The 807-nt window shown below is 56.6% G+C and overlaps 1 pseudogene; it reads right to left on the reverse strand.

Annotated features, from left to right (window-relative positions):
- Positions 1-241: 241 nt before the first annotated feature.
- On the reverse strand, positions 242-658 carry LOC102754202 (annotated as a pseudogene).
- Between the last annotated feature and the right edge of the window lie 149 nt (positions 659-807).

Raw genomic sequence — 807 nt, forward strand, 5'->3', positions numbered from 1 at the left:
TTTTCAATTTTCCTGGTTGTCCCCTGCAGGCGTCACTCTGAGTCCTCAGGAGCCAGGACCATGCAAGGAGGCTGGTGTCCCCTCCAACATCCAGGACCCACAGGAAGTGTCCCCGCCCCCACACCAGCTAGTGGGCCACAGCCCCTCCTCCCCGGGGGTCCCACAGCTGCCTTGCACCAGGCGCGAGTGCAGAGGCCAGGCTCACAAACGGTCACAGGCTGTTCAAGGTGTATGTAAAAAATGACTTTATTGCAGGGGATCGAGACTAATCAAACAAGCCAAATCCCATGTCGTCATCCGACTCCTCCGATTCCTCCTTCTTCTCATCTTTCTTCTCCTCAGCTGCAGCTAGGGCAGAACCAGCAGCAGGAGCTGCAGACCCGGGGGCGGCGGAGGCGGCCACAGCCCCTCCAGCGGGAACACTGGCCAGCTTGCCAGTACCCTGGGCCATGACATCTTCAATGTTCTTCCCGTTCAGTTCACTGATCACCTTGTTGAGCCGGTCGTCGTCCGCCTCGATGCTCACACTGTCCAGGATCTTCTTGATGTCCTTGGCGCTGGGGGAGGCATTGCCCCCGAGGGCGGCCGACAGGTAGGAGGCAACTTAGCGCATCTCAGCGGCGGCAGAAGGGCCTGCCGCGTGCGACCTCGGCGGCGTCAGGCCTCATTGGTCCTTTATCACAACCTCAAGGGTCTCACTAGATTTCTTGAGGGTCTCACTAAGTTTATCGGCGGTTTCTAGAAAATTCTTGAAAAAACTTAAAAGTGTGGTTTTGAACTCTATATCCAGTAGTTTGCTTTACTCCA

The sequence above is a fragment of the Myotis davidii genome, unplaced genomic scaffold, assembly GCF_000327345.1.
Source record: "Myotis davidii unplaced genomic scaffold, ASM32734v1 scaffold2128, whole genome shotgun sequence".
In the NCBI taxonomy this organism is placed as follows: Eukaryota; Metazoa; Chordata; class Mammalia; order Chiroptera; family Vespertilionidae; genus Myotis; species Myotis davidii.